Source organism: Haliotis rubra, unplaced genomic scaffold, assembly GCF_003918875.1.
Source record: "Haliotis rubra isolate DU_JTF1 unplaced genomic scaffold, ASM391887v1 Scf1365, whole genome shotgun sequence".
NCBI lineage: Eukaryota > Metazoa > Mollusca > Gastropoda > Lepetellida > Haliotidae > Haliotis > Haliotis rubra.
In genome coordinates, this window is record NW_025765298.1 from 172,636 (window position 1) to 197,682 (window position 25,047).

At 45.7% G+C, this 25,047-nt stretch overlaps 1 pseudogene; it reads right to left on the reverse strand.

Annotated features, from left to right (window-relative positions):
• Positions 1 to 3,889: 3,889 nt before the first annotated feature.
• On the reverse strand, positions 3,890 to 18,564 carry LOC124268149 (annotated as a pseudogene).
• Between the last annotated feature and the right edge of the window lie 6,483 nt (positions 18,565 to 25,047).

A 25,047-nucleotide genomic window follows, 5' to 3' on the forward strand; every position in this document is an offset into this window, starting at 1 on the left:
ATATAGCAATGTGGGATAAAGGGTATATATAGCAATGTGGGATAAAAGGGTATATATAGCAATGTGGGATAAAGGGTATATATAGCAATGTGGGGTAAAGGATATATCTAGCAATGTAGGATAAAAGGTATACGTAGCAATGTGGGGTAAAGGGTATATATAGCAATGTGGGATAAAGGGTATATATAGCAATGTGGGATAAAGAGTATATGTAGCAAAGTGGGATAAAGGGTATATATAGCAATGTGGGATAAAAGGGTATATATAGCAATGTGGGGTAGCAAAAAGGGTATATATAGCAATGTGGGGTAAAAAGGTATATATATAGCAATGTGGGTAAAAGGGTATATATAGCAATGTGGGGTAAAGGGTATATATAGCAATGTGGGGTAAAGGGTATATATAGCAATGTGGGGTAAAAAGGTATATATAGCAATGTGGGATATAAGCAATGTGGGATAGTATTGATAGCAATGTAGAATTGAAAAAGGGTATATATAGTAATGTGGGATAAAGGGTATATATAGCAATGTGGGATAAAGGGTATATATAGCAATGTGGGGTAAAGGGTATATATAGCAATGTGGGGTAAAGGGTATATATAGCAATGTGGGGTAAAGGGTATATATACCATGTGGGGTAAAGGGTATATATAGCAATGTGGGGTAAAGGGTATATATAGCAATGTGGGGTAAAGGTTAATATAGCAATGTGGGGTAAAGGGTATATATAGCAATGTGGGATAAAGAGTATTGATAGCAATGTAGGGTAAAGGGTATATATAGTAATGTGGGATAAAGGGTATATATAGCAATGTGGGATAAAAGGGTATATATAGCAATGTGGGGTAAAGGGTATATATAGCAATGTGGGGTGAAGGGTATATATAGCAATGTGGGGTGAAGGGTATATATAGCAATGTGGGATAAAGGGTATATATAGCAATGTGGGCAGGGTCTTACTCCTGAATGTCTCCTGACTTGGTTCACACAGGTCATCGTATTCTCAACGAGTAGACCCAGACCACTGGATTGTCTGATCGAGACTTGCAAACAAACAGACAGAGAGAAAGCCCGACTGTTTATGGAGGGTCGTCTTCAAGTTCACGTACGCCGGCTCGAGATATTTTACGTCCGTTTGCAAAGATTCAAGAGGAATGTGGTGTACGGTGTTTCTCAGGTTCATGAGTCCCATTAAACCTTCTCCGCTGTTTCCTCCGAGAAATTTGTTGGTAGACGTCTACTCCTTGATCACATCGCTGCATGTTTCCTTAGACGACAGTGTGTATTTCACTGATTGTACTTGTGTCAGTGCCGCAGCCCCAACCTATAACATAAAACAGGACGGAATTTGATTTACACGAGGCATCTACCTCTTCAGCAAACATGAAATGTGTACCCCAAACGGAGTGGTGGAACGCGGTGAAATTTGACCCTAAAGGTCAGGGACGCCTGACCCTGTGAACCACCTTGATGAGGTTATGAATTTGGAAGTTCTTGTTTACATTTGCCATGACCCGTGTTTACATTTGCCATGACCCGTGGGGTAGCCGAGTGGTTCAGGTGTTCACGCTGAAGATCGTGGTTCGATTCCCCACATGGGTACACTGTGAAAAGCTCATTTCTGGTGTCCCTCGTGGTGATATTGCTGGAACATTGCTAAAGGGGCGTAAAACTTACTCACTCATAGCGCACATTCGAATAAAGCTCTCGTCATGAGCTAGTCATTATAAATAAGCAATGCCAGATATCTACACCTGGGTGAAAGACCATCATTAGCCGGAGAAAAGTCTCCACTTAAAAACTAGAAATGTATATTCACATATTTTTGTCTGTAAAACTTTGAAGGAATGTGTTTGAGCAGTGGTGTTTAGAAAGTAGATATCAACATTAGGTCAGAGGATAAGGTTGATAAATTCAGACATACTTTACATGCGTCCAACTGAACGTCCAGAAATTACTTACTGCACTCAAGACGACCACGTCCAACTGAACGTCCAGTCATTACTGACTGCATTACTGACTGCACTCAAGACGACCACGTCCAACTGAACGTCCAGTAATTACTTACTGCACTCAAGACGACCACGTCCAACTGAACGTGCAGTCATCACTTACTGCACTCAAGACGACCACGTCCAACTGAACGTCCAGTAATCACTTACTATACTCAAGACGACCACGTCCAACTGAACGTCCAGTAATTACTTACTGCACTCAAGACGACCCCGTCCAACTGAACGTCCAGTCATCACTTACTGTACTCAAGACGACCACGTCCAACTGAACGTGCAGTCATCACTTACTGTACTCAAGACGACCACGTCCAACTGAACGTCCAGTAATTACTTACTGCACTCAAGATGACCACGTCCAACTGAACGTCCAGTCATCACTTACTGTACTTAAGACGACCACGTCCAACTGAACGTCCAGTCATCACTTACTGCACTCAGGACGACCACGTCCAACTGAACGTCCAGTAATTACTTACTGCACTCAAGACGACCACGTCCAACTGAACGTCCAGTCATCACTTACTGTACTCAAGACGACCACGTCCAACTGAACGTCCAGTCATCACTTACTGCACTCAAGACAACCACGTCCAACTGAACGTCCAGTCATCACTTACTGCACTCAAGACGACCACGTCCAACTGAACGTCCAGTAATTACTGACTGCACTCAAGACGACCACGTCCTCGGGAAGTGTTCCCTCAACAAGGACACAGCCACATGTCTGTCATCACAGCCTAGTTTCTGCAAGAACCGCCAGCGTTTCCATACGCCTCTGCTGGCACCGAGAAGATCCACTGTTTCGTGTTTGTTATCGGGGGTCTTCCCCACGAAATACCACAGACATCCTGTAACGCCCGATCATATACCCACTTCTCATCCCATTCAGCTTTATGAATATTGTTTCCTTGTTTCTAACATCAGGAGTGAGTGAGTGCTCCAAGTGGGAACGGGGCGGTGGGGTAGCCTAGTGGTTAAAGCATTGGCTCGTCATGCCGAAGACCCGGGTTCGAATCCCCACATGGGTACTATGTGTGAAGCCCATTTCTGGTGTCCCCCGCCGTGATGTTGCTGGAATATTGCTAAAAGCGGCGTAAAACCAAACTCAGTCAGTCAGTCAGTCCAAGTGGGAAGGAAGTTTGGCTGGTGCTAGATGTGCTCCAGTTCAGTGAAATCAACGAGCAGGGATATGGTGATGGTAAACCCAGCAACACAATATGGACGGACCGGGATTTCAACACGTGAACTTGTTTCCGATACACCTTGTGGAACAACTCGGCATGGCAGGTTCCAGTAGCTCAGACGAATAGATCCATGAATGTAAACCAGTTCTGTTCTCACAAGGCTTCAGAGGAGACGAAACACATATATATTAAGCAAGATTTCGTCTCATCAGAACAAAACCATTTTCATATGAAATCTGACATAGAACAATTTTGACCATATGGGAATGTGTTCATCAACCACCATCCTTATAGACCTTGAGCACCGTCTGCCAGATGACACAGTGAACAGACACAGAAACTGCACACAAATGAAAACATATGTACCAAACATGGCGAGTTATTGTAGAGCAGCCCACCTCGAGATAAAGACGTCTACATATACTCATGGAAATAAATAAGGGAACACCTGAAAGTACAAGTGTTCCTTTATTTATTTCCAGAATTTAACTCACATTGCAATACAAAGCATGCGAAGAAACCTGGAAAAGAGTATACGAACACTTGTACTTTCATGTGTTCCCTTATTTGTTTCCTTGAGTATATACATCTGTTGTACTCTCCCTGTCCTCACGTCAAACAGACGAGTTACTTGGGAATGGTTCAGTTCTTTGATGGAGGACAAATACTAACATTGAAAAAACACATATGGAGTGGTAAACCTTTATTACAAAACTAATATAGATATGAAAAAATACGTGAAAACACTACTCAGTAGTGGAATGTACTAGGGTGATGTATATAGACAGCCTGTGTAGGGGGTGTAACCAATATCTTCATGCACTGCATAGAATGGGGCAATCCAATGTTGGCAGTATACATTTAGCAACAACTATCAGTGTCCAAACATATACACCGATACATCCTGTGGATATACACCAACGAACTGATGATGAAAACAAGGCACAGCTGAATATGTATAAATACGAGATTTCTGTGAAAATATTTATCAGTTCCTGAGTTAACGACTTCCTGCACCACAATAAATCGACCTGATATTAAGACCTCCGAGCCAAGTATTTCACTCCTCAGCAATAATCCTTATGTATAACAGCTGACTGTTGCAAAGAAAATACAAAAATAAAGTTGTAAGTAGGCATGATCTATAGAACGATTTGATGGACAATTTGTGTGCATTGAGATATATTCTGATCAGCATGACTGATTCAACCAAAGGCTGCAGTGGGTGAACTAAAACTACAGAAGGTGAGGTGCATCTGAGTTGGGTGAACTAAAACTACAGAGGGTGAAAAACAAGGTGGACAGTTGCCCTTGTTGATATAACAGCGTTAAACAAAACACTGTACATAGTTTGGGGTATTTGATATCCATTTCCTTTACCAGGATCAGAAACAGACGATGAGAGATAGATGATGACTGGACACTCCCGTCGTTGGGAATGCCTTGTGTTAGCCTACTGTATGGTCAGAAAACACATTCCGACCTTCACCTTGATGATTTGGCTGTTTGAAAGGTCATGTGGGCGTGACCGGTAATGTTCTGAGGTCCACAAGCCTCAAGATTTTTTAATGGGACTGTAAAATCAGTTGGATGTTTTCTTTACAAAGTGAGATTCACACAACTGCCTGGCATACACTCACACAGACTGTACTTAATATGAAGCACCTGTCACCAGGTCGTTCTATGACAGGGTCTATGATAATATGTTTCATCTTCTGAATAAAAGGCAAGAAAGCATCTCCAGTGAAAATCATGCATGTCTACATGGAGATACCTTGCTGATGATTCTGTCCAGACAGTGCTCCAAGTTGTCAGAAAGCAGTACATTGGAGAACACTATGATCTTGAATCCAAAACATGCAACAGACAGATTGCCTGGTTTGAGGTGCATCCATGGATTAAACTAAACACAATAATAGACACAAACACGATAAACACCAATGTGAAGAAAGTGACCTAGTGAGTGATCTGGGTTAAATGCCCATTTGGATGGAATCCCACTTGGACGGCAGTTTAGTGGGGTCAAACGTGAGACTGGTGTTTGAGGTTTACCACCTTGGTGAAATCCATGTGCATGAATAAAAGATTGACAAACTGGAGGACCGAGACCCACACCTGGAGAAATCCGGCACATCCAGGTAACACAACTCTGTACAGTGAACGAAAGTGTCCCTCATTGATAAAACATTTGCCCAACTGATAAAAAGAATTGCCCTCTATTAAATATCAAAAATATATACCTGAACAATTAACTACATGTAGTTAGCCAGGTACGTCTGTGGGCCAGGTTCGTTAGTTGGCCAAGTTTGTCATCTTGAAGATCCAGGCATAGTCACAGGGCATCTCTTTGAACCCAATCTCAGGAACATCAATCAGAACCCCTGACCCGGAGGGGTTTGGCATGTAGGTCAAAGGTTTGGGGTAGCCTAGCAACGTGACATTGGTCTGTCTGGTGACCCTCGGAGCATCAAGGCCAAGGGTGCTTCCTTTAGGCCAGTCAAGCACGAAGGCATAGACAGACGTCTCATAGGGGGCTGATGTTGATTTCTTCATAGTGTACCTGGAACAGCAAAACTCATAGTGAGTGAGTGAGTGAGTGAGTGAGTGAGCGAGTTTCACTTTGCCTTCAACAGAACATCAAGAAACATGAGATCAAGACGTGTTAGCCTGAAGTGGGAGGAAGCCTCTAAGTATGGTGAACGCCAAGAACTGGGCTTCAAACCCACATTCATGTGTTTCTTGCATGTCTAAGAGACAGAACTACTGATGCAACCTTAGACATCTGGGCCTAGATTTTCGAAGCTCTCTTAGCGCTAAGATAGTCGTAAGTGCCATACATTAACATTAACCTACGACTATCTTAGCGCTAAGAGAGCTTCCGAAAATCTAGGCCCTGGGCCACCATGGTTCCTTCCAACTGCTGGTGGGTCCCTGCAGAATTATCTACCACTCTGATGACTATGTGCACAGAAGTGAAAGGTGAGTTTAACATCATATTCAAGATAACCACACTTCTATCAAATCAGGGGTTTGTGGTACTGCCATGCCTTAGATGCCTGGGTGACAAGATCAGGATGGCGGGATGTAACAAGCCAACTCACCACACATTGGGTGTCAGGGTATCGTTCTGGTGGGACCACGGCTTGGAAGAGTACACAGCTTCCCCATTGACCTTCAACCATGCCCCCAGCTGCCTCAGACGCTCCTCGAAGACTGGACGATCCGTCCGTCGTGTGTGGGTCCAACGTTGATGAGCATGTTGCCCCCACAGCTGTGTAACAGACAGAGCCAGGCATCTGGATATGGCTAACAAAAAAACAGTCTGGTCCTCATACATAGGAGTATCAGAAAATGTTATATTGGAGTTGTACCACCACTACCACCAACCTCTACAACCTCCCACCTCTACAAGCAACTATCTCTACAACCACCCAACTCTAAAACCACCCACCTCTACAACCACCCACCTCTACCTCTAAAACCACCCACCTCTACAACCACCCACCTCTACAACAGCCCACCTCTACAACCTCCCACCTCTACAACCGCCCACCTCTACAACCACCCACCTCTACAACCACCAACTTCTACAACCACCCACCTATAACCATCACAACAAACACCCTTCTCTTTGACAACCCATTCATATAACCACTCATCTCGGTGGCAACCCTTCTCTATGACAACCAATCTCCAGAACAAGCCTTCTCCCTGACAACCCTGACAAACCTGATTGTTTCTGCCAGTGTTTATAAACACTCATCTCCGTGGCAACCCTCACAAACCTGATTGTTTCTGCCAGTGTTTTAGTGAGTTCCTTCATGGTCATGTAGTCGGCCAACTCAGCCTCCCGACGGTAGCCCCACGACTTCTTGTCCAGCGTCAGGCAGTTCTCCCACTTGTGTTTCTGGAGGAATCCTGATGACATATCAGTTGCTATGGTTACTATGGGCTCGGAGGGATGAGTAATGAGGCAATATGGCCATAGCGGTCACACATTAACACGGAATTTATCAAACGCAGAGGAAGTATGTCATCTGCCCAACCACTGACACCTAACCAATTCCTGAACACAAAACACTTTTCCCTGGTGCAGGTAATACTGCTGATACTGATACCTAAGTTAAACACACCTGGGTTGTAGCGGTCCGAACAGGTGAAGAAGCCTCCATGTTTGCAGCCTGTGTCCGATCCCCAGCGGTCATTGGTCACCACAGTGTCCTTAACTGGGCTGCAGGGAGAAGGAGAGAGTTTCATGAATATCACAAATGGGTAATAAAAACATTATTATGCCAGGGCAAGAACCGCGTGGAACTCACCTGTCATTGTACAACCAGGCCAAGAACCACATGGAACTCACCTATCATTGTACAGCCAGGCCAAGAACCGCATGGAGCTCACCTATCATTGTATAGTCAGGCCAAGAACCGCGTGGAACTCACCTGTCATTGTACAGCCAGGCCAAGAACCGCATGGAGCTCACCTATCATTGTATAGTCAGGCCAAAAACCGCGTGGAACTCACCTGTCATTGTACAGCCAGGCCAAGAACCGCATGGAGCTCACCTATCATTGTATAGTCAGGCCAAGAACCACATGGAACTCACCTATCATTGTACAGCCAGGCCAAGAACCGCATGGAGCTCACCTATCATTGTATAGTCAGGCCAAGAATCGCGTGGAACTCACCTGTCATTGTACAGCCAGGCCAAGAACCATGAGGAACTCACCAGTCACTGTACAGCCAGGCCAAGAACCACATGGAACTCACCTGTCATTGTACAGCCAGGCCAAGAACCATGTGGAACTCACCAGTCATTGTACAGCCAGGCCAAGAACAGCGCGGAACTCACCTGTCATTGTACAGCCAGGCCAAGAACCATGTGGAGCTCACCTATCATTGTACAGCCAGGCCAAGAACAATGTGGAACTCACCAGTCATTGTACAGCCTGGCCTAGAACAATGTGGAACTCACCTGTCATTGTACAGCCAGGCCAAGAACAATGTGGAATTCACCTGTCATTGTACAGCCTGGCCAAGAACAATGTGGAACTCATCTGTCACTGTACAGCCAGGCCAAGAACTGCGTGGAACTCACCTGTCATTGTACAGCCTGGCCAAGAACTGCATTGAACTCACCTGTCCTTGTACAGCCAGGCCAAGAACCATGTGGAGCTCACTTGTCACTGAACAGCCAGGCCAAGAGCTGCGTGGAACTCACCTGTCATTGTACAGCCAGGCCAAGAACAATGTGGAACTCACCTGTCCTTGTACAGCCAGGCCAAGAACCATGTGGAGCTCACTTGTCACTGAACAGCCAGGCCAAGAACTGCGTGAAAGTCACCTGTCATTGCACAGCCAGGCCAAGAACCGCATGGAACTCACCTGTCATTGCACAGCCAGGCCAAGAACTGCATGGAACTCACCTATCATTGTACAGCCAGACCAAGAGCTGCATGGTACTCACCTGTCATTGCACAGCCAGGCCAAGAACTGCATGGAACTCACCTGTCATTGTTTAGCCAGGCCAAGAACCATGTGGTACTCACCTGTAATTGTACAGCCTGGTCAAGAACCGTGTGGTACTCACCTGTCATTGTACAGCCTGGCCAAGAACCGTGTGGTACTCACCTGTCATTGTACAGCCAGGCCAAGAACAATGTGGAACTCACCTGTCATTGTACAGCCAGGCCAAGAACCGCATGGAACTCACCTGTCATTGTACAGCCAGGCCAAGAACCATGTGGAACTCACCTGTCATTGTACAGCCAGGCCAAGAACCATGTGGAACGTTAACTTACCTGTCACTGAACAGCCAGGCCAAGAACTGCGTGAACTCACCTGTCATTGTACAGGCTGGCCAAGAACCGTATTGAACTCACCTATCATTGTACAGCCTGGCCAAGAACTGTGTAGAACTCACCTGTCATTGTACAGCGAGGCCAAGAACTGTGTAGAGCTCACCTGTCATTGTACAGACAAGAACTGTGTAGAGCTCACCTGTCATTGTACAGCCAGGCCAAGAACTGTGTAGAACTCACCTGTCATTGTACAGCCAGGCCAAGAACTGTGTAGAACTCACCTGAAATTGTACAGCCAGGCCAAGAACTGTGTAGAGCTCACCTGTCATTGTACAGACAAGAACTGTGTAGAGCTCACCTGTCATTGTACAGCCAGGCCAAGAACTGTGTAGAACTCACCTGTCATTGTACAGCCAGGCCAAGAACTGTGTAGAGCTCACCTCAAATTGTACAGCCAGGCCAAGAACTGTGTAGAGCTCACCTGTCATTGTACAGACAAGAACTGTGTAGAGCTCACCTGTCATTGTACAGCCAGGCCAAGAACTGTGTAGAACTCACCTGTTATTGTACAGCCAGGCCAAGAACTGTGTAGAACTCACCTGTCATTGTACAGACAAGAACTGTGTAGAACTCACCTGTCATTGTACAGACAAGAACTGTGTAGAGCTCACCTGTCATTGTACAGACAAGAACTGTGTAGAGCTCACCTGTCATTGTACAGACAAGAACTGTGTAGAGCTCACCTGTCATTGTACAGACAAGAACTGTGTTGGGCTCACCTGTCATTGTACAGACAAGAACTGTGTAGAGCTCACCTGTCATTGTACAGACAAGAACTGTGTAGAACTCACCTGTCATTGTACAGACAAGAACTGTGTAGAGCTCACCTGTCATTGTACAGACAAGAACTGTGTAGAGCTCACCTGTCATTGTACAGACAAGAACTGTGTAGAGCTCACCTGTAATTGTACAGCCAGGCCAAGAACTGTGTAGAACTCACCTGTCATTGTACAGCCAGGCCAAGAACTGTGTAGAACTCACCTGTAATTGTACAGCCAGGCCAAGAACTGTGTGGAACTCACCTGTCATTGTACAGCCAGGCCAAGAACTGTGTAGAGCTCACCTGTCATTGTACAGCCAGGCCAAGAACTGTGTAGAACTCACCTGTCATTGTACAGACAAGAACTGTGTAGAGCTCACCTGTCATTGTACAGACAAGAACTGTGTGGAACTCACCTGTCATTGTACAGCCAGGCCAAGAACTGTGTAGAACTCACCTGTCATTGTACAGCCAGGCCAAGAACTGCGTGGAGCTCACCTGTCATTGTACAGCCAGACCAAGAACTGCGTGGAACTCACCTGTCATTTTACAGTCAGGCCAAGAACTGCGTGGAACTCACCTGAAATTGTACAGCCAGGCCAAGAACTATGTAGAGCTCACCTGTCATTGTACAGACAAGAACTGTGTAGAGCTCACCTGTCATTGTACAGCCAGGCCAAGAACTGTGTAGAACTCACCTGAAATTGTACAGCCAGGCCAAGAACTGTGTGGAACTCACCTGTCATTGTACAGCCTGGCCAAGAACTGTGTAGAACTCACCTGTCATTGTACAGCCAGGCCAAGAACTGTGTAGAACTCACCTGTCATTGTACAGCCAGGCCAAGAACTGCGTGGAGCTCACCTGTCATTGTACAACCAGACCAAGAACTGCGTGGAACTCACCTGTCATTGTAGAGCCAGACCAAGAAGTGTGTAGAGCTCACCTGTCATTGTACAGACAAGAACTGTGTGGAACTCACCTGTCATTGTACGGCCTGGCCAAGAACTGCATGGAACTCACCTGTCATTGTACAGCCTGGCCAAGAACTGCGTGGAACTCACCTGTCATTGTACAGCCAGGCCAAGAACTGTGTGGAACTCACCTGAAATTGTACAGCCAGGCCAAGAACTGTGTAGAGCTCACCTGTCATTGTACAGACAAGAACTGTGTAGAGCTCACCTGTCATTGTACAGCGAGGCCAAGAACTGTGTAGAACTCACCTGTCATTGTACAGCCAGGCCAAGAACTGTGTGGAACTCACCTGTCATTGTACAGCCAGGCCAAGAACTGTGTAGAGCTCACCTGTCATTGTACAGACAAGAACTGTGTAGAACTCACCTGTCATTGTACAGACAAGAACTGTGTAGAGCTCACCTGTCATTGTACAGACAAGAGCTGTGTAAAGCTCACCTGTCACTGTACAGACAAGAACTGTGTAGAGCTCACCTGTCATTGTACAGACAAGAACTGTGTAGAGCTCACCTGTCATTGTACAGACAAGAACTGTGTAGAACTCACCTGTCATTGTACAGACAAGAACTGTGTAGAACTCACCTGTCATTGTACAGACAAGAACTGTGTAGAGCTCACCTGTCATTGTACAGACAAGAACTGTGTAGAGCTCACCTGTCATTGTACAGACAAGAACTGTGTAGAACTCACCTGTCATTGTACAGACAAGAACTGTGTAGAACTCACCTGTCATTGTACAGACAAGAACTGTGTAGAGCTCACCTGTCATTGTACAGACAAGAACTGTGTAGAGCTCACCTGTCATTGTACAGACAAGAACTGTGTAGAGCCCACCTGTCATTGTACAGACAAGAACTGTGTAGAGCTCACCTGTCATTGTACAGACAAGAACTGTGTAGAGCTCACCTGTCATTGTACAGACAAGAACTGTGTAGAACTCACCTGTCATTGTACAGCCAAGAACTGTGTAGAGCTCACCTGTCATTGTACAGACAAGAACTGGGTAGAGCTCACCTGTCATTGTACAGACAAGAACTGTGTAGGGCTCACCTGTCATTGTACAGTCAGGCCAAGAACTGTGTAGAACTCACCTGTCATTGTACAGCCAGGCCAAGAACTGTGTGGAACTCACCTGTCATTGTACAGCCAGGCCAAGAACTGTGTGGAACTCACCTGTCATTGTACAGCCAGGCCAAGAACTGTGTAGAACTCACCTGTTATTGTACAGCCAGGCCAAGAACTGTGTAGAACTCACCTGTCATTGTACAGACAAGAACTGTGTAGAGCTCACCTGTCATTGTACAGACAAGAACTGTGTGGAACTCACCTGTCATTGTACAGCCTGGCCAAGAACTGCATGGAACTCACCTGTCATTGTACAGCCTGGCCAAGAACTACGTGGACCTCACCTGTCATTGTACAGCCTAGCCAAGAGCTGTGTGGATCTCACCTGTCATTGTACAGCCTGGCCAAGAACTGTGTAGAACTCACCTGTCCTTGTACAGCCAGGCCAAGAACTGTGTAGAACTCACCTGTCATTGTACAGCGAGGACAAGAACTGCATGGAGCTCACCTATCATTGTACAGCCAGACCAAGAACTGCGTGGAACTCACCTGTCATTGTACAGCCAGGCCAAGAACTGCGTGGAGCTCACCTATCATTGTACAGCCAGGCCAAGAACTGTGTAGAACTCACCTGTCCTTGTACAGCCAGGCCAAGAACTGTGTGGAACTCACCTGTCATTGTACAGCGAGGCCAAGAACTGTGTAGAACTCACCTGTCCTTGTACAGCCAGGCCAAGAACTGTGTAGAACTCACCTGTCATTGTACAGCCAGGCCAAGAACTGCGTGGAGCTCACCTATCATTGTACAGCCAGGCCAAGAACTGTGTAGAGCTCACCTGTCATTGTACAGACAAGAACTGTGTAGAACTCACCTGTCATTGTACAGCCTGGCCAAGAACTGCGTGGAACTCACCTGTCACTGTACAGCCTGGCCAAGAACTGCGTGGAACTCACCTGTCATTGTACAGGCTAGCCAAGAGCTGTGTGGATCTCACCTGTCATTGTACAGCCAGGCCAAGAACTGTGTAGAACTCACCTGTCCTTGTACAGCCAGGCCAAGAACTGTGTAGAGCTCACCTGTCATTGTACAGCCAGGCCAAGAACTGTGTAGAGCTCACCTGTCATTGTACAGCCAGGCCAAGAACTGTGTAGAATTCCAGTAGGCGTTAGGAGCAGGACATCCGTCAGACCAGATGATGTCAGGTTTGTATTTGTTGACCAGCTCATACAACTCGGGTCCAGTCTTGTGCTGCAAACATCATCAGAGTACAACAAACACATCTCCACCTGGTGAGCAAATGTATTGTGCAAACATAGCTCCACCTGGTGTCCAGTGTATTGTGCAAAAATAGCTCCACCTGGTGTTCCAGTGTATTGTGCAAAAATAGCTCCACCTGGTGTTCCAGTGTATTAAACAAGCATAACTCCAATATGGAACAAGTTTTTATGAATAACAACTTCTTTATTTCGTGAGTGCGACGTTTCGATACAGATTCTTGTACCGTTGTCAAGCAAGAGTGATACATGAGGTGGAGGAGCTGCATATTTATACTGTGTATAACAATGAAACTACATACATTGTAATTGACAAAGGAAACAACATAATTGCCATAATTGGTTGAGCAGTTAGCTGATGAAGCCAGTGAGTACACAAAGGATAGTGAATGGAAGCCAGAGATGTATAAATACAGGAGTGGTACAATGAAGGGGAAGTTTGTACAATAGGTGCGATGTTTATACAATAGATTGGGCTTGGTGGAGGAGTGGATCATAAGCTGATGGAATGAAGTATCCTTGGTCATGGTTGATGGTGGGCTTATGGCGTTTGATGTGAATGGCTTTGGTGAGCTTGCGTTTAGTGAAGTCTGTTTGGTTGTTGGCGAGAATGGTGAAGTCGGACCACTCTATTTGGTGATTGGGGTTTGCTTTGATGTGGTCAGAGATAGCTGATTTGGTGTCGGAGTTAGCAACAGAGGTGCGATGTTCTTTTACTAAAGTGTTGATGGGTCGGGATGTTTCACCTATGTAGCTTTGTCCACAACCACAGTTTATTTTATAAATAACACATTTCGGGTTGTTGTTGTTGATGGTGGGTTGTTTTCTTCCGTTGGCATGGAGGAGGTTGTTGAGGCTGGAGGACACTGAGAAGGTTGTGTCTATGCCTGCCTGTTGTTTCAGGAGTCGGCTGATTTGATGTGATGGTTTACCTATGTAGGGAATGGATATCTTGATGGGGGCTGATTCTGGTTTAGATCTTTTGGCAGGAGGTGAAAGTGTTGCTCGATGGTTCTGTTGACTATTTCAGGTGGGTAGTGGTTGCGTTCTACAAAGACATTCCTTAGGTGTTCAATTTCTTCTTGTAGGTTTGTTGAGCAGATGTTTTTGGCTCTTCTGGTCAATGTAGAGATGATGCCGGTCTTGACTTTAGGGGGGTGGTTGGAGTTGTAGTGGATGTATTGATCCGTATGGGTAGGTTTTCTGTACACGGAGATCTGGAGTTGGTTGCAGGAGGTGCGGGATACAAGGACATCAAGGAAAGGTAGTTGGTTGTTCTGCTCTGTTTCTATGGTGAATTTGATGCGGGGATGTTGGTTGTTGAGATGGGTGAGGAGCTGCTTTGGATCTTGCTGAGGTTGGAGGATGACGAAGGTATCATCAACTTTGCGGTACCAGCAGGAGGGTTTGAAGGGTGCAGTTTCTAGGGCCTTATCTTCCAGGTCGGTCATGTAAATTTCTGTTAGGATGGGGGATAGTGGGGAGCCCATGGGAAGTCCGTTGATTTGCTCATAGATGGCATCGCCCCAGGTGAAGTAGGTGGAGTTGATGCAGGCGGTGGTGAGGCTGATGATAGAGTCGGTAGAGAGGCTAGTGTTGAGGGGTTGTTGGAGGTTGTCAATTCTGTGGCATAGTGCTTGAAGGGCTTCTTCCCAAGGTACATTGGTGAATAGGTCCACAACGTCGTAGCTGATGATGGGACCTAAAATGCCACTCAAACAAGCTAAACATTGCTCCACTTGGTGTTCGGATGTATTATAAAAACATAGCTCCACCTGGTGTTCCAGTGTATTATACAAACATAGCTCCACCTGGTGTTCGAGTGTATTATACAAACATAGCTCCACCTGGTGTTCCAGTGTATTATACAAACATAGCTCCACCTGGTGTTCCAGTGTATTATACAAACATAGCTCCACCTGGTGTTCCAGTGTATTATACAAACATAGCTCCACCTGGTGTTCGAGTGTATTATACAAACATAGCTCCACCTGGTGTTCCAGTGTATTATACAAACATAGCTCCACCTGGTGTCCAGTGTATTATACAAACATAGCTCCACCTGGTGTTCCAGTGTATTATACAAACATAGCTCCACCTGGTGTTCCAGTGTATTATACAAACATAGCTCCACCTGGTGTTCGATGTATTATACAAACAAAGCTCCACCTGGTGTTCCAGTGTATTATACAAACATAGCTCCACCTGGTGTTCCAGTGTATTATACAAACATAGCTCCACCTGGTGTTCGAGTGTATTATACAAACATAGCTCCACCTGGTGTTCCAGTGTATTATACAAACATAGCTCCACCTGGTGTTCCAGTGTATTATACAAACATAGCTCCACCTGGTGTCCAGTGTATTATACAAACATAGCTCCACCTGGTGTTCCAGTGTATTATACAAACATAGCTCCACCTGGTGTTCGAGTGTATTATACAAACATAGCTCCACCTGGTGTTCGAGTGTATTATACAAACATAGCTCCACCTGGTGTTCCAGTGTATTATACAAACATAGCTCCACCTGGTGTTCCAGTGTATTATACAAACATAGCTCCACTTGGTGTTCCAGTGTACTGGTGCAAACATACCTCCACCTGGTGTTCCAGTGTTTTGGTGCAAACATAGCTCCACTTTGTCGAAGAGTGTACAATATGATGATATTGAAAGTTTTTTTGTGATTTTTTTTAAATATGTAATTTTTCAAGTTTGCGTGGGGAAAAAGGGCAAACGGGAGATAACTCGTGGGTGAGTGTATTTTTACGTCCACTTCAAGGGATTCAAGTGTTCCACTACCATTCGAAAGGGAAAGGGAGATAAGCAAAAGATCATGAGTCAGGATAAGACAAAATAACAACTTACCGTGATAAAGTCCTGCGTCTTGAACTTGTTGGCTTTATCTGCATTGAAGAGAGGATTGAACCACTCAAACAGCGAGTGATATACGCCCATCCGTAAGTCGGTGCTGTTGCGGATAGCTGTAGTTAGCTCCCCTGAAAGCAGTGAGTGAACGAATTTAGTTTTACGCCACTTTCAGCAGTAATGGGGTCCATGCATTGTACCCCACCACCCCCACAGCTAAAAGCAGCGGCTGGCTGGCTAGTTTGTTGTTTAACGCTGCACTCAGCAATATTCCAGCTATATCGCGGCGGTCTGTAAATAATCGAGTCTGGACCAGACGATCCACTGATCAACAGCAAGAGCATCAATCTACTCAATTGGTGAATGAACACAGAATGTGAGCGCAGCACAAATTAGTGACACAGGTTATGTGTATGTGGAAGAGTTCATATACTAACATTATAATTTGCAAAACAACATAATGCATACATGAAGTATTCTTTCAAAAAACTAACACTGAAATTATACTTAACTTCACCATTGAATGATAAATGATTAAGATATGAGTACAGTATACATTTGTGGCATACACAAACTAATCTACTTATTCATTTCTCTTTCATTCATGTTCATAGCTGTGAAGATCTGGGTCAAAACTGGTCTTCAGTAATCCATGCTTGTCGTAAGAGGCAACTAACGTCATCGGGCGGTCAGGCTCGCTGATAGTGTCTGTGTGGGGCTCCAACCAAGCAGCAATCAACCTCCCACAATTGGGACTATATCTTGACATGAGTCAGGGCAGCTCTGTAGACTTACCCACTATGTCCCGTCGGGGGCCAACATCCATCGAGTTCCAGTTGAAGGATGCCTTTGATGGCCAGTTGGTGAAGCCTTCATGATGCTTGCTCACAAACACCACATAACTGAAACAAGTCAATTGGTTGCCATGGTTATAGAGGTACTCTCAAACCACATGAACTGATTTGGTACCCTACTGAAACTGTTGTCTGCAGTATCAACAAGACTTCCATGTCCTCAACATACAGAAATATTGGTAGGCAGGGATGTAGAAGACAAGACATGTATTTCAGCCCTAGAAATAAGGTGCAATTTCATTTAATCTCCTACTGTTGCCTTCTTTCCTCTTCATGCAAACTCCAGCCATCCAAGTTCAGGTTTTCTCACATTGACAGAAGTCTTACATTTAGTGTGATGACAGAAATCTTACATTAGTGTGATGACAGAATTTTACAATAGTGTGGTGATCGTACAATAGTGTGGTGATCTTACAATAGTGTGATGAACTTACAATAGTGTGATGACAGAAATTTTACAATAGTGTGATGACAGAAATCTTACATTAGTGTGATGACAGAAATTTTACAATAGTGTGGTGATCGTACAATAGTGTGGTGATCTTACAATAGTGTGATGAACTTACAATAGTGTGATGACAGAAATTTTACAATAGTGTGATGACAGACATTTTACAATAATGTGATGACAGAAATCTTACATTAGTGTAATGACAGAAATTTTACAATAGTGTGGTGATCGTACAATAGTGTGGTGATCTTACAATAGTGTGATGACAGAAATTTTACAATAGTGTGATGACAGAAATTTTACAATAGTGTGATGACAGAAATTTTACAATAGTGTGATGACAGAAATCTTACATTAGTGTGATGACAGAAATTTTACAATAGTGTGGTGATCTTACAACAGTGTGATTATTTTACAATAGTGTGATGACAGAAATCTTACATTTGTGTGATGACAGAAATTTTACAATAGTTTGGTGATCTTACAATGGTGATATTCGAAAATAATTTTACCAAAAAAAAATATATGCACTATAATATTTTTTAATTGTCATAAGAATGGTAGGAGTGGTAAATGTAAGATGTAACTGTTTTATGCTTGTTTGGCCTGCCATAGTCGAAAATTAGCTGGGCTGCGTTATGGAGAGTCAAGGCTCAATTTCCGGGTCAAACGGGGTAACCAGGTCTGCTGCGTTCGTACTGAACGTTTAGCGAGTATGCCAGATTACTTACAACTGAAATATTAAACGTCAGTTACTAGAAAATATGCATAAAACGCCAAATGTTTGTTGGCGTCAACAATGCCCATATCAATAACACCAACAGTAACAACCGCAGTAACAGCTAAAGAGGGTCACACGGTAACTGGTGATGGGGCGGTGAAATACGTTACCGGGCTCCTGACGCCTGGAAGATGTCTGCCCATTTGTAGGGGCTGAAGAACTCAGCGGTGAACTGTGGCGCAAAGTCTGCATACGTGAAACCAGGACGGTAGTTTTCTTCCATAAATTTGACGACGCTCTTCACTGGAGTGGGTCCCTTCCAATAATACCAGAACCACTCGTCCACATAACTGGGCACAGAAAACACGCCCCAGTGAATGAAGATGCCAATCTTACTCTCGTCATACCAGCTTGGCAGGGGTCTCGAGTCTATGGACTGCCAGGTCGGCTCGTACCTACATTCGATCAGAGTAAGTACAGGAAACAAACACAACAAGCCAACAACAGCAGTGGTGGTCGCCATTTTGAAATCGACCGATCACATGACGGGTCTAGTCACGTGGTTACTGTCGCGTGACTTGTTCAAAAATTGTGTTCTCGCGTGTTTTAGTTCGACCCCAAGGGAAATCATAAATATTGTCATACTCTCACCGGTGAATGAACAGCATTTTTCATACCTTCTGTGAAGAAGGTATTTCTTATTTCCATACAACAAGTCAAAATAATGATGTCTGAGAAGCTGAAAGCAGAAACAAGAGTGCTAAATCCCCCAGAAGTAAAAGCACATTCTATTATGAATGTCTTCCCAATAATGGAAGTAATTTCCAGGTACTAATTCAGAGCTCCTGTGTGGAATACTATGGGTTTCTTTGTCCCTCAACGAAAATACACTCTACAAACAAATACGTGAAATTGGAAATATCTGATGAAGTTTTGCTAATAGTTTTGCTAATCCAAAAATGGATACCGAATATAAATGTCTGCATGCATCACCAGTGATTTGTGCAGAATAAAATCCGGGCAAAAATACCGAAACAGTGATGGAAACGCAAAGTGTGAAAGGAACGTGCAACATGAACGATGTTTTTACATTTGTTTATCGTCATGAGTGTACAGGAAGTGAAAACATGCCACAACATACAGAAGCTTAAAGCTACAACCGACTCGGGTTCGGCCGTACCACGGTGTTTTTCAGGTACAACCAAGCACCATTACAAGATCATGAAACCCATATCAGTCGCAGTGGTCACAACACGTGACCTCCCCAAACCTAGTCGACTACGTGTCACACCTGCAGCGCAGGACAGGTTCATGCGGGTTCGTCACACACGTGATATACTCATCAGGTACAACTCTGTAGCGACACCAATACCGGGATTGTGTAGGATTTCAGCCCAGTCTGCGAGGAACCGTCTACGCGCTGCAGACATTCACCCGAGACGACTAGCTCACGGCTTCATTCTCACTGATCTGAATAGCACAGGTGTAATGATATGGGCTGCAACCTCCCATACCGATAGAGCGAGGTTAGTTTTACGCCGCTTTCAGCAATATTCCAGCAATATCATGGCGGGGGTGGGGTGGGGTGGGGGGACCATAAATGGGCTTCACACATTGAACCCATGTGGTGAATCGAACCCGGGTTTTCCGCTGTAACCACCTACAGGATATAACAGCCACCACCTCACTACACGTACAGGTTATAACAGCCACCACCTTAGCATACGTACAGGTTATGGCAGCCACCACCTCACTACACGTACAGGTTATAACAGCCACCACCTCACCACACCTACAGGTTATAACAGCCACCACCTCACTACACGTACAGGTTATAACAGCCACCACCTTACCATACGTACAGGTTATGGCAGCCACCACCTCACTACACCTACAGGTTATAACAGCCACCACCTCACTACACGTACAGGTTATAACAGCCACCACCTCACTACACGTACAGGTTATAACAGCCACCACCTTACCATACGTACAGGTTATGGCAGCCACCACCTCACTACACGTACAGGTTATAACAGCCACCACCTCACAACACGTACATGTTATAACAGCCACCACCTCACTACACGTACAGGTTATAACTGCCAACATCTCACTACACGTACAGGTTATAACAGCCACCACCTCACTACACGTACAGGTTATAACAGCCACCACCTCACTACACGTACAGGTTATAACAGCCACCACCTCACTACACCTACAGGTTATAACATCCACCACCTCACTACACGTACAGGTTATAACAGCCACCACCTCACTACACCTACAGGTTATAACAGCCACCATCTCACTACACGTACAGGTTATAACAGCCACCACCTCACTACACGTACAGGTTATAACAGCCACCACCTCACTACACGTACAGGTTATAACAGCCACCACCTCACCACACAAACAGGTTATAACAGCCACCACCTCACCACACGTACAGGTTATAACAGCCACCACCTAACTACACGTACAGGTTATAACAGCCACCACCACTACACGTACAGGTTATAACAGCCACCACCTCGCCACACGTACAGGTTATAACAGCTACACACCTCACCATCGTACAGGTTATAACAGCCACCACCTCACTACACGTACAGGTTATAACAGCCACCACCTCACTACACGTACAGGTTATAACAGCCACCACCTACTCCCACGTACAGGTTATAACAGCCACCACCTCACTACACGTACAGGTTATAACAGCCACCACCTCACTACACGTACAGGTTATAACAGCCGCCACCTCACCACGTCACTTACAGGTTATCAGCACACCCTCAGCCAGGTTATAACAGCCACCACCTCACTACACGTACAGGTTATAACAGCCACCACCACCCACCACACGTACAGGTTATAACACCACCCTCACTCACACGCAATACAGGTTATAACAGCCACCACCTCACTACACGTACAGGTTATAACAGCCACACCATCACTACACAGGTTATAACAGCCACCACCCTCGCTACGTACAGGTTATAACAGCCACCACCTCACCACACGTACAGGTTATAACAGCCACCACCTCACTACACGTACAGGTTATAACAGCCTACACCTCACTACACGTACAGGTTATAACAGCCACACCCTCACCATACGTACAGGTTATAACGCCACCACCTCATAAACAGCCAACTCTCGACACCACACGTACAGGTTATAACAGCCACCACCTCACGCCACGTACAGGTTATAACAGCCACACCTCACATACACGTACAGGTTATAACAGCCACCACCCTCACTACACGTACAGGTTATAACAGCCACCTACAGGTTATAACGGTACAGGTTATAACAGCCACTCACTGCACTACGTACAGGTTATAACAGCCACCACCTCACCACACACGTACAGGTTATAACAGCCACCACCTCACTACACGTACAGGTTATAACAGCCACCACCTCACCACACGTACAGGTTATAACAGCCACACCATCACTACACGTAACAGGTTATAACAGCCACCACACTCACCACACGTACAGGTTATATCAGCCACCACCACCCTCACTACACGTACAGGTTATAACAGCCACCACCTCACTACACGTACAGGTTATAACAGCCACCACCCTCACTACACGTACAGGTTATAACAGCCACCCTCCTCGTACAGGTTATAGCAGCCACCACCACTACACGTACAGGTTATAACAGCCACACCATCACTACACGTACAGGTTATAACAGCCACCACCTCACTACACGTACAGGTTATAACAGCCACCACCTCACTACACGTACAGGTTATAACAGCCACCACCTCACCACACGTACAGGTTATAACAGCCACACCATCACTACACGTACAGGTTATAACAGTACGTACAGGTTATATAACAGCCACACCACTCACCACACGTACAGGTTATAACAGCCACCACCCTCACTACACGTACAGGTTATAACAGGTTATAACAGCCACACACCTCACTACACGTACAGGTTATAACAGCCACCACCTCACCACACGTACAGGTTATAACAGCCACCACCTCACTACACGTACAGGTTATAACAGCCACCACCTCACTACACGTACAGGTTATAACAGCCACCACCTCACCACACGTACAGGTTATAACAGCCACCACCTCACTACACGTACAGGTTATAACAGCCACCACCCTCACTACACGTACAGGTTATAACAGCCACCACCTCACTACACGTACAGGTTATAACAGCCACACCCTCACTTTACACGTACAGGTTATAACAGCCTCACCTCACTACACGTACAGGTTATAACAGCCACACCACACTACACGTACAGGTTATAACAGCCACCACCTCACTACACGTACAGGTTATAACAGCCACCACCTCACTACGTACAGGTTATAACAGCCACCACCTCACCACACGTACAGGTTATAACAGCCACCACCTCGCCACACGTACAGGTTATAACAGCCACCACCTCACCACACTGCACGTACAGGTTATAACAGCCACCACCTCACTACACGTACAGGTTATAACAGCCACCACCTCACTACACGTACAGGTTATAACAGCCACACCCTCACCACACGTACAGGTTATAACAGCCACACCCTCACTACAGCACGTACAGGTTATAACAGCCACACCATCACTACACGTACAGGTTATAACAGCCACCACCTCACCACACGTACAGGTTATAACAGCCACCACCATCACCACACGTACAGGTTATAACAGCCACCACCATCACTACACGTACAGGTTATAACAGCCACCACCTTCACCACACGTACAGGTTATAACAATACACCATCGCAATACACGTACAGGTTATAACAGCCACCACCTCACTACACGTACAGGTTATAACAGCCACACCCCTCACTACATGTACAGGTTATAACAGCCACCACCTCACTACACGTACAGGTTATAACAGCCACACCACCTCACATACACGTACAGGTTATAACAGCCACCACCTCACTACACGTACAGGTTATAACAGCCACACACCTCACTACACGTACAGGTTATAACAGCCACCACCTCACTACACGTACAGGTTATAACAGCCACACCATCACTACACGTACAGGTTATAACAGCCACCACCTCACTACACGTACAGGTTATAACAGCCACCACCTCACTACACGTACAGGTTATAACAGCCACCACCTCACTACACGTACAGGTTATAACAGCCACCACCCTCACTACACGTACAGGTTATAACAGCCACCACCTCACCACACGTACAGGTTATAACATACCAACAGCACACCACCTCACCACACGTACAGGTTATAACAGCCACCACCTCACTACACGTACAGGTTATAACAGCCACCACCATCACTACACGTACAGGTTATAACAGCCACCACCCTCACCACACGTACAGGTTATAACAGCCACACCATCGCTACACGTACAGGTTATAACAGCCACACCATCACTACACGTACAGGTTATAACAGCCACCACCTCACCACACGTACAGGTTATAACAGCCACACCATCACTACACGTACAGGTTATAACAGCCACACCATCACTACACGTACAGGTTATAACAGCCACCACCTCACCACACGTACAGGTTATAACAGCCACCACCTCACCACACGTACAGGTTATAACAGCCACACCCTCACCACATGTACAGGTTATAACAGCCACCACCTCACTACACGTACAGGTTATAACAGCCGCCACCTCACCACACGTACAGGTTATAACAGCCACCACCTCACCACACGTACAGGTTATAACAGCCACACACCTCACTACACGTACAGGTTATAACAGCCACCACCCATACTACACGTACAGGTTATAACAGCCACACCCTCACTACACGTACAGGTTATAACAGCCACCACCCTCACCTATCACACGTACAGGTTATAACAGCCACCACCACCACTACACGTACAGGTTATAACAGCCACACACCTCACCTACACGTACAGGTTATAACAGCCACACCCTCACCACACGTACAGGTTATAACAGCCACTCACTCGTTCAATACACGTACAGGTTATAACAGCCACACTCTCACTACACGTACAGGTTATAACAGCCACCACCTCACCACACGTACAGGTTATAACAGCCACCACCTCGCTACACGTACAGGTTACAACAGCACACCACCTCACCACACGTACAGGTTATAACAGCCACCACCTCATTACATGCGTACAGGTTATAACAGCCACACCTCACTACACGTACAGGTTATAACAGCCACACCCTCACCACACGTACAGGTTATAACAGCCACACCCTCACTACACGTACAGGTTATAACAGCCACCACCTCACTACACGTACAGGTTATAACAGCCACCACCTCACTACACGTACAGGTTATAACAGCCACCACTCACCACACGTACAGGTTACAACAGCTTTCACCACCTCACCACACGTACAGGTTATAACACCACCGGCCTCACTACACGTACAGGTTATAACAGCCACCACCTCACTACACGTACAGGTTATAACAGCCACACCATCACTACACGTACAGGCTATAACAGCCACCACCTCACCACGCTACACGTACAGGTTATAACAGCCACACCCTCACCACACGTACAGGTTATAACAGCCACACCCCCACTCACACGTACAGGTTATAACAGCCACCACTCACCACACGTACAGGTTATAACAGCCACCACCTCGCCACACGTACAGGTTATAACAGCACACCCTCACTACACGTACAGGTTATAACAGCCACCCCCTCACCACACGTACAGGTTATAACAGCCACCACCTCACCACACGTACAGGTTATAACAGCCACCACCATCACTACACGTACAGGTTATAACAGCCACACCATCTCACTCACACGTACAGGTTATAACAGCCACCACCTCACTACACGTATACAGGTTATAACAGCCACCACCCTCACTACACGTACAGGTTATAACAGCCATCACTCTCACCACACGTACAGGTTATAACAGTTATAACAGTTATAAATACCACCTCAC